This window comes from Trichosurus vulpecula, chromosome 1 (genome assembly GCF_011100635.1).
Source record: "Trichosurus vulpecula isolate mTriVul1 chromosome 1, mTriVul1.pri, whole genome shotgun sequence".
Lineage (NCBI taxonomy): Eukaryota > Metazoa > Chordata > Mammalia > Diprotodontia > Phalangeridae > Trichosurus > Trichosurus vulpecula.
The window spans coordinates 441863013-441873651 of NC_050573.1; positions in this window are offsets into that span (position 1 = coordinate 441863013).

Genomic DNA, 10639 nt, shown 5'->3' on the forward strand with positions numbered 1-10639 from the left:
CAAACCTGAATTCATTATTATCTTTTGCCATAAAACCCATCCCTCTAACTTCCATCCTTCTGTTGAATATACCACCATTCTTTTCATCTCCCATGTTTGTAACCTCGAGGTTCTCAACTCCCCACTTTTCCTCACCTTACATTTCTAATCAGTTACCATTTCTTTCTCCACATTTCTTGCATCTGATCCCCTCTCTACTTATACAACTATTTTATTAGGTCAGGCCCTTACCATTTCTCATTTAAATTATTGCAATAGCCTTTTAATTGGTCTTCCTGCCTCAGGACTCTAATTATTTTCCTTAAGTGAAGACTAACCATGTCACTCCTCTAGTCAATCATCTAAAATGGCTTCTTATCACCTCTAGGATCAAATATAAGCTCTTCTGTTTTGCCTTTAACACAACATGGTCCCAACTCACCTTTCTAGCCTCAGTGGACACCACTCCCCCTCCAAAACTCTGTGATCTCTCCAAACTGGTCTTTCTGTTCCTTACATATGATGTCACATGCCATTGCATTGACTGTCTTGCATATCTAGATTGCTTTCTCAAAGAAGTCTTTTCTTCCTTCTAGACCTGAAGCACTACCTTCTTCTACCTGAAGCTTTTTACTAATTCCCTCAATTGCACTCCCTCTCACAGTACCTTGTATTTAGGTACTTTGTTTTATTTCTATGTATTCTGTATAGTCACACACACTCACACATACATTTTATATACATGTATATATTCACATATACCCATAATCCTTGTTGTATTTCTGTTAGAATGCACTCTCCTTGGCAAGAGAGATTGCTTCACTCATTGCATTTATATCCCTGGAACCTAGTTCAGAGAATGTACATCATCAGCATCTTTGATTGGTTGATTGATTCATTTCAATAAAGTATGAGGGGAGGACCTGAGCTGATTGGGTAGAGGGAGGGAGGAAAAAGGAGAAGGTTTGGGTTAGTTGTTAGTGAGGAAAAAATAAATTGCCTTGCTGCAGAGAGGGACCAGTTGTGATTAGATAATAAATTCATAATGGACCCAGTCAATACACAATACAGTTACAATATTTCCTCCAACATGTGAATATGACTAAAGGAGGGAACTGGTAGGAGTAGGAATCCAGGTTTGGGGTTTGTTTGGCAAGGCACAAATGTGATAGAGAGGCCAAGAGACCAAGGAATTTGAAAATAAAGCATAGTGTAGAATAGATTCACATTCAAGATTGGGAAGGCTGGAGAGTGTAGCCCGAACAGGATGAAAGGAGAGACAGAAGACTGCTTTGGGACAACAAGAGAAGGCAAAGCTCCTCAGATTTTTTCCCCCTGTTTTCTCTTCAAAGGAGAATGACCTTTATGTTAGAAGTGATGAAATAAAAATGACTAAGAGGGAATTGATAGCCAAGATAATTAAGGAAATAGTCAAGAGAACACTTAGTACTCCTTGACAAATTCCAGACTACACCCTTGGGCCCTGAAAGAACTGGCAGGTGGGACTGCTGAGCCACTGTCACTGATATCAGATGGAGCTCTGAAGATTGGAGAAGGCCCAGCGTCCTGATTTTCAAAAACAAGATAGAACAAGGTAACACTATAAACCAGTGAACTTGTTTGCTAGGGAAAATTCTAGAAAGGATCATTAAAGAGATGATTGAATTATCTAGAAAGGGTAGCCACAATTAAATTAAAATAGCATCAAGATCATGAAGTTCATGGCTGACTAATCTCATTTTCTTTTTTGGATAGGATTACTAAATAATTAAAAGGGGGATGATGGGGATACAGTCTGAGTTTAGTGAAATAGGGATTGTCTCCTTCTTTGCATTTATATCCCTAGCATCAAGCCCAGTGCTTGGCTCATAGTAGGTGCTTAATAAATGCTTGGTGATGGATTGAAAACTTGACAAAGTATCTCATAGTATTCTGTGGATAAGATGGATTGATGTGAATTAGATGATATTATAATCAGATGGATTCAGGTCAGGTTGCACAGTCAGACTCAGGAGTAGTTGTTAATGATTAAATATCAATATGGCAGGAAACCTCCAGGTGAGCACTCCAGAAATTTGTGGTTGATTCCCCTCTGCTGTTTAATATTTTTTTTTATTAATGACTAGAATAAAGGAACAAATAGTATATTCATCAAATATACAGATGGCACATGCAGCTAACAGACTGGTTGATACTTAGGAACCAAAAGAAAATTGACTAGTGAGACCACTGGGCTGAATTTGATGAGATGAAATTCAACAGGGCTAAGTTTTCACTTGGTTACAAATAATCAACTTTACAAAAGCCTAAGGTGGGGATAGAACAAATAGATCGCAGTTCTGAAAAGTATATGAACACTTTAGTGGATTAGAAGCTCGATATCAGTCAGCAGTACGGTGTGGAAGCCAGAAATGTTAACGCAATCTGGGCCTATATTAAGGGACCTCAAGAAATAGAGGTGATAGTTAGACCATGAAGATACATTGGTCTGCTTATTTGCAAGGGTCCCAGCTGCACAAGCAGTTTCTCAGCCTAGCATAGATTGAGTGGTGCTGTCTTGACTCTCAAGGACACACACGGAGTCCAGTTTGGGATGCAAACATCAAATTATGCAGCTGGGGATTAGGGGTGGGAAGACAGTTCATCCTTGACACATTCAGGGCCTCCAGCATCCTTTGCATCCAGTGTTTCTGGAAAATATGACAACTCAAATATACAAGTTCAGGGGCCCCCTTAACAGTATAGGTCTTGCTATACTTTTCTGAAACCACCTCCCTCATCATTTCTTATAGCCCAGTAGTATTCCATCACAAGCATATACCACAACTTGTTCAGCCATTCCCCAATTGATGAGCATCTCCTCAATTTCCAATTCTTTGCCACCACAAAAAAGAGCTGCTTAAATATTTTTGTACCTGTAGGTCCTTTCCCTTTTCTCTTTTATCTCTTTGGGATACAGACCTAGTAGTGGTATTTCTGGGTCAAAGGGTGTGGACAGTTTTATAGTCCTTTGGACATAGTTCCAAATTATTCTCCAGGATGGTTTGAACTAGTTCATTACTCCACCAAGAATTCATTACTGTACTTATTTTTCTCTCATCACCTCCAGCATTTGTCATTTCTGACAGATGAGGGGTGGTATCTCAGAGTTGTTTTAATTTGCCTTTCTCTAAACAATAGTGATTTACAGCAGGGCGGTCCAAAATGCGGCCTGCAGGCCACATGCCTCACAGTGTGATTTATGCAGCCTGCCTACAAGCGTGTAGAAATTTACATAAATGCTTTAGTAAACGAAACCAAGCTATGGCAGAGCTCTCACTAAAATGGCAAGTCAAAATATATTGACTATTGTTTCAATAAAAACCTAAGGTTGGACAGCCCTGATTTAGAGCATTTTTTCATATGACTATAGACAGCTTCGATTTCTTTTTCTGAAAATTGCCTGATCATATCCTTTGACCATTTATCAATTGGAGAATGACTCATATTATAAATTTGACTCAGTTCTCTATGTATATAAGAAATAAGGCCTCTATCAGCGAAATTTGCTGTCCAAGTTTTTGGTACCCTTTAGCAAAATATAGTTTCCCTGATTACCCCCTTTAATTAGATCTGTTCTCGTTTTTCTTTGTCTGACATCATGATTACTACTCCTGCCTTTTGTACTTCAGCTAAAGTATTTTAGATTCTGCTGAATTCTGTTGAATTCTTGTTCTGTTGAATTCTGCTTCTATTTTACGGGTGAGCTCATCCCATTCACATTCATAGTTATGATTACTAACTATGTATTTCCCTCCATCCTGTTTTCTTCTGTTCCTTCTTCTCTCTCTCGCTTTTTATACCATCTCTCCTTGAAAGCATATTTTGCTTCTAACTACTGCCTCCCTAAATAAGCCTTTCTTTTTATCGTCTCCTATCACTTCTATTTCCTTTCTCTCCTATTTCCTTATTGAGTAAGTTACATTTCTATACACAACTGAATGTATGTACGTACATACATATACATATATATATATATACACATGCATATGTGTGTATGTATATATACATATACATACACACACACACACACATATATATATATATGTATATATTCCTCTTTGAACGAATTCCAATGGAAGTAAGGTTCAAACATTGCTCACCACTGCCCATTTTCCTATCCACTGTAAAAACTCTTTCTTGTGTACCTCTTTTATGTGAGAAAATTTTCTTCATTCTGCCTCTCCCTTCTCCCACTGCATCACTTTTTCTCATTCAGTTCACTTGCAAGTCATAACATTTCCTTCCTAATGTCGTGGTCCTCTTCGAGAATGAAGGACAAACACCAACAACAAACTTTCTCATCCATCCATTTTTTGGGGAGGTATCTTTTTCCCTAGCAATTTCCTTCTCTGTTGTCCAAGCAGTACCTGGAGAAATGACCCCCATTTCTTCTCTCTTCAGTGCCCTTGTCTTGAGTCCAAAGTCTCATGGGAAATGCACTCTTCTGCAATTATTCCAAACACATCCCCTGCCTCCCTATCTGTCCTCTGTGCAAAGGTACAGGAAGGGAGAAAAAAAGTTAAGACTTTTGCCTAGTTTGTCTGATGCCAATGTAGTACTTGGGAGCATTCCCCCACTTGCATGTTGTTCTCCTCAGACACAATATCCCAACTTCAATGGACTCTGCAGGTCCACATTTATTCAAAACTATACTTTATGAGCCCATATCAATGTATTTATTGTTATTAGTCAGCCAGTGAAGAAAATTTATTCAAAACAAAGGCATTTAATGGGGCAACATAGTAAAAAAAAATGCAATAAATTAGTTCCTCCTTAAACTTAGATCAAATTTTTCCAAAAATCTATACACCATCGGGGGAAGAATAGACACATCCAGGGGACATATGTGGAAAGGAACATGTAGTGTTTCCTACCCATGTGGGGTCACTTATGACAATGGTAATCTTGTGGATGGACAACTCACACCTCCAATGATATAGGGCTGCCAGTATCTTTTGGTAATATCATTGTACTTATTTTACCAGGACTACTTATACCCCTTGGCCCCCAGCCTCACCCCAGCTTTGGTATGTTGCACAGTTTCTATAAGATGTGTAGTCTCTGCCAAATGGGATTATAGTATCAGCTGGATGTTGTTACCTGCTGACCTTACATGGTCATTTTATAATAGCCCTGTGCTGGTCCTGTTAGCACTCCTGTTCTTAAGGTGAAGCTCCTCTGAGTTCAACATTGCAAAATTGGCCTCAAATTTTCAAAATTCTGATTTTGGAGACACCTTCAGCTAATGTGCTACTTTTCCCCTATAAGATATATAGGTTCTGTCATCTCTCTTTTTAGCTTAAAACCCAGAGATTTAAGTTCTGGTTCCTTTAGAAATGCAGTACCCTCTCATACCTACTATCACACTTGGGGGGAAAAAACTGCTGCTTTCCCTTCTTTTTAAGTATGAGTCACTTGCAATTTTGATTCTTTACAAATCGTGGTTAATTGTTGTATAACATTCCTGTGAGGATATTGGCATTAGAAGATGTAGGTTTTTGTGTCAGTGAGTAACTTGGGGTAAGCAATAGCATTACATCTCAAATGCAAACCAGGCTGCTCTTTTCCTCCTATTCAATTTTGGGCCCAGTTCACAGTCCACCTACAATGCTTGGGTAAGATACATGTATCGATGCACCAGTTCTATGGGCAATCCATCCACCAGCATGTCACAGCCTAGTCAACAGACATTCTATATCTATTTGGATTTTCCTGGGTGGATTTTGTTGTCAGTGTTATTGTTTGTTCGTTTCCGTCATGTCCTACTCTTCGTGACTCTGTTTGGGGTTTTTGAGGCAAAGATACTGAAGTGGTTTGCTATTTTTTTCTCCGGCTTATTTTACAGGTGAGGAAGCTGAGTATATTGTTAATGAGACTAGGAAGATCTTTCCCATCCATTAATAGGCCTATGTGACCTGCTTGAGTCACATGGAAGCCTGAGTCACATGAGTCTGAGCCAGGTGGAGCCTGTGGTGGGAGGAGCTTGCAGGAAGTGAGACAGAGTAGGCAGAGCTGGGAGAGAGAGAGCAGGCAGAGCAGCTAGCAGGAGTGAGAGAGGGAGTTTGTTTGTGGGGCGGCCTGATGGAGGGAAGGCTTGGGAATGGCAGTGCTCTCTGCATTGATAATGTGTATAGATTTCTTTGTTACTATGATGAATTTGGCTTCTTGGTGTTTGAATAAATGTCTTGCTTTCATCTTCCATGGAGAGAGTCTGTTATATCTTGTGATTCAAACCTGGGAATACGCCGGCATATTCACAAGAGGCACTGTGGGTATGGCATTGGTGATATACTGAGGCAAACAGGGTTAAATAAATTTCCCAGGGTCATATAGCGAGGAACTGTCTGAGGCCAGATCTGAATTGAAGAAGATGAGCTTTCCTGACTTCCGGCACAACTCTCTCTGCATTGTGCCATTATGAATCCAATGTGCTCCAGTGCTGGATGTAATCAGCATAATATCATTTGCAAAGAGGAGCATGGGGAGAGAAGCTCACCATCTTTTTCTTCTTCCATTTGACTTCCATACTTCCATGAAAGTAATAAATGCCTTTACAGAGCATATGTCCTCCCTTTTTGTGCCTCCTTTGGGATATGTTCTAAGTTGCTGTGCATTAGTGGGAGAAAATGGCAGATCAGAATTTCAAAAGATGCTGAAAACCACTTACGTGTAATAGGAGTCCACATGTTCTTATGCTGAACAAAAGAAATATCATGTCTGCACCCAAGGAAATTATATTGTTTAATAACCAATGGCTATGATTACCTAAGACTAGGGTTGTTAGTTTTTATTTTTGTTGCTAGAAAAGAAAAGCAGCATGGCACAGTGGGCAGAGTCAGCCACAGAGCCAGGAAAATCTGGGTTCAAATCCCACTTTTGATACATACTAGCTTTGTAACCCTGGGAAAGACAGGTAATATCTAGGTGCTCTAAGACAGTGATTCCCCAAGTGTGGTCTGCATATCCGTGGGGGTTTCTTGAGATCCTTTCTGGTAGTCCAGGAAGTCAAAACTCTTTTCATAACAATACTAAGGTGTTTTAACTTCTAATACAGAAAATATTGAAAGATATAAACTCACACGAATAGAAGTTCTTTGGAAGAGTCCTCAATTTTTAAGAGTGTAAAGTGTCCTAAGACCAAAAAGCTTGAGAACTACTGCTACTCTAAGAAACTATTTAAGACTATAATGTGCAGAGAAAGGGCTGACCTACATTAGCAAGAGAATTCCTTGTACCAAAGGATAGTACGTTCTGCCCCTATCCACTCCCCCCCTTTTTTTGTTGTTGTTACAAAAAAAAAAAAAAAGATCTTACCAGATAACAGGAAGAGCAATAAGACATAATTAAATGTATCTCACAAAAACATAAAGGCAATGAAAAAGATATTTTAAATGTGCCTTTACCATACATTCACAGTTGAGAAATCGAGTGGCAAAAGTCTCCATGCTTCCTGTTCCAAAAACAAAACCCACAACCACTATTTGCTAAGCAGAGAGCTGTCCCCTCTGGGCCTGATTCCTTTACTTCCCACCACTAAAGAACAGGAAGTTTTTGTCATTCTGTCATGTCTGACTCTTATGACCTCATTTGAGAGTTTCTTGGCAAAGATACTGGAATGATTTGCCATTTCCTTCTTCAGCTCATTTTACAGATAGAAAACTGAGGTAAACAGTGACTTGTCCAGGCTCACACAGCTAGTAAGTGTCTGAGGCTGGGTTTGAACTCTGGAAGATGAGTCTTCCCGACTCCAGGTCATCTAGCTGCCCAGCAAATAACTACTTTCTAGAAATAAAATATTACCAGAGTATGGAAGAGAAAATGTTAAATAATAAGTGACATTTACAGGGCATTTTAATGTGGGCAAAGAATTTTACAGACATAATATCATTTGTGCTTCACAACAACTGTGGGATGCAGTTTTCTTTTTATCCTTATTTTATAGACTAGGAAACTGGAGCTCAGTGGCTCAGCCATGGACACAGAGCTAGTAAAGTTTTCTCAAAGGCAGGATTTGAACCTGGTTCTTCCTCCCTCCAAGTCCAACACCCCCTGTACCAGACTGTCTATAGACCAAACATAACCAAAAACCAGAATTTAAGTGTGACCTTAGATATAAAAGTAAAATTATTTCATCTAAAACCGGAGTTTATTAGCAACATGCCCACTTGTTCAACTAATCCTAGTAATAACTAAAACTTATATAACACTCTTATGTGTCAGGCACTATGCTAAGCTTTTTGCAACTATTATCTCATTTGATTCTCACAACCTCAGGAGGCCACTGTTATTATTATCTCCATTTTACAGATGAGAAATCTGAGACAAATGGGGTTCAACTGACTCCGCACAGTCCCATTACCAGTAAGTGTCTGAGGCAGGATTTGAACTCAGTTCTTCCGGACTATAGGCCCAGTGCTCTATCTATTACAACACCTTTGCTACCCTAATTATGCATGGAATGTGTGGGGGAAACCACATTTATTATTTCTTAATTAAAAATTGGTTAGGGAAATGTTTGTGGCAGTGAAACTATGCAAATAAATATGGTCACAGGGCAAAGATCGGTGTTCTGTATGGATCTCTGGGAAGCTTTAGGGCTGTGTTTCTCCTATCTCATCTCTATTTTTGTTCATTCTTTCCTAAACAAGGGAGCAGGTACTCTATGATGATCTTCTTACATCTTTGGTGTTGAAATTGTTATTGCTTTTGCCTTCTGTTCTTTGTTCAGTTTTTATGACATCTTGAGTAACTCGGTCAGTGGTTGAATAAGAAGCTGATGAGGAGGGCTGGTAAGGGCCAGCACAGACACTGCTGCCCACCATTCCAGCAGAATCATAGAACAGCAACTAGAGAACAGGAAGGAAGCTAGTACTCATCCGGCCCAACTCCCTCATTTTACTGCCAGGGAAACTGAGGGCCCATGTGGTAAATCCACTTGTTCAAGCTTACACAGACAGTTAGTGGCAGAGCTGAGATTAGAACCCAGATATCCTCACACACATTCCCATGCTCTTTTCAACTGATTCCTGTTCTATATTGAGACAGAATATGTTTCAAATGGGTTCTAAAGTCAGGATTTGGAAAGGTGGGAAAATGTCAGAAGTTTCTTGCCTTCTTAAACTTCACTTACCTCATACAAGTTTGAGAGAGAGACAAACTCTTCTTCAACATTACATCTTCATTCTTGGATAGAATGTCTGTTCAAAGACCTGTCTTCTTTTCTATCCTGATAAACTGGGCTAGATAGCTTAGAAGGAAACCTGAAGGTTCCTTGAGCTGAGAAACTCCCAAACAGCTTTGGCCTGGGCAGTCAGGACACGGTGCTCGTCCCCCCCCCCCCCCACTAATGCATCAGCTTGGCCCCTCTAGCTCTTCAGGTGGCTCCCACAGGCATGGCAGCCTACAACCCAAGTGCCCAACAAGCTCCATGATCCTCCCCAACCCATGTCCCATCAACCCCAGCCCCAAGATTCAGTTTGTTCCAGCTCTCCGAATACGTTTTTTACTTTTTACTAAAAATTTCACCACCAAGGCTTAGGATCTTTCACCACCAAGGCTTATGATGTCTGCACTGGTTAAAGGGTGGATTAGAAGAAGGCATTGCCATATGTCCAGTACCCCAGTTCCCAACTTCCATGTTATCTTCCACTACTGACTCTCTCTCAAGCCTCCTATCCAATCGGTTGCATCCACCTTCCCTCTAATCACACAGTCACCACTTGGGTCGTACCCTCTTTACCTCTCCCCTGGACTATTGCAATAACTTCCTCATTGGCTCCCCTGATTCAGGTCTCTTCCAATGTAACTCATCTTTGAGACAGTTGCTGAAATTATTTTCCTTAAGCATAGATTTGACCATGCCACCCACTCTCCTCAGTAAACTCCGGTGACTCTTTATTGCCTCTAAGATCAAATAGTAACTCCTCCATTTAACTCTTAAAAGCCTTCACCAATCTGGCCCTAACCTACCTTTCCATAGATCCATACGTTACTCCCTTTTCCATGCTCTACAGTTCAGCCAAACCGACTTTCTTGCTATTTCTCACACATGGCACCATACTTCCCATCTCTGCCTTAACACTAGATTCTCTCCCTGCCTGGAATGCAATCCCTTCACACTACTGTCTGGGAGAATCCTTTACTTCCCTCAAGACACAGATCAAGCACCATCTTCTACAGAAAGCCTTTGCAGATCCTTCCAACCAGGAGTGTGCTGGTACATGTTTAACAACTGGATCTCCGAAAAGGCACGACATCCTTTTAAGTTTAAACTGCATTATTTACATCTCATCACTTTCTTAAGTCTAGACAGTCAACAAAACAATAAATCACATCCTGGTTTATAGTGTTTGGTTTCCAAGTTATAAATGCTCACATTGAAAATTTCACCATCAGCTATATGATCCTGATTATCTGGCTCTAGCATACTTTTGTTTTCAACTGTTAGTTCCTGTCCTTCCTAAATTACCCGTATTTATTGTCTGTGTGCTTATATCTCTATATAGACTGGAAGCTCCAGGACAGCAGGGGCTGTTTCAACTTTGTCTTTGTTTTTTTCAATATGCACAGTATCTGGCATGTAGTAGTTGCTCAAAAAATGTTGGTTGATTGTTTTCAA